Here is a 522-nt window from a genome sequence, read left to right as displayed (position 1 = left end):
TAATGTTTCAGATGTCTACCATGCAAGCTTAAATAATATTTGGAGTTGTGGAGTAATAAATATTATTTAGTTTGGTAGAGATGATTTTGGGATGCTCGAGAGGTCTCGAGAGATGCGCGAGAGGTTATGCGAGAGGTGCGAGAGTTCGGTCCTTGGAAGTTCAAAGAGCTTTGCGAATTATATCTCGCGGGAGTTCTTGGTGTTCAAACACGGCATGGATTTTCCATGATGTACATAAGCAGCAATGTCTCGCACACATATATGGGTCTGTTGCTTTACATCTTGCACGTCTCGAATTTGGATATATAGGCCTTTACCTCTCGAAGGCATGAATCTCTATTTTGGTAATGTTTAGTTACTTTGCACGTGAGTATCTATATATATATATTTTTTTTTTTGGTTCAGGTGCGCCCGTGCGGTCACACACCACTCAATGTTAAGAAACACACCACAATGCATATTAGTGCATATTTGTGTGGTGTGTTTCTTAACATTGAGTGGTGTATTTCGTAACATTGAGTG

Source organism: Ipomoea triloba, chromosome 16 (genome assembly GCF_003576645.1).
Source record: "Ipomoea triloba cultivar NCNSP0323 chromosome 16, ASM357664v1".
Lineage (NCBI taxonomy): Eukaryota > Viridiplantae > Streptophyta > Magnoliopsida > Solanales > Convolvulaceae > Ipomoea > Ipomoea triloba.
Note: the sequence above shows the minus strand (reverse complement) of the source record.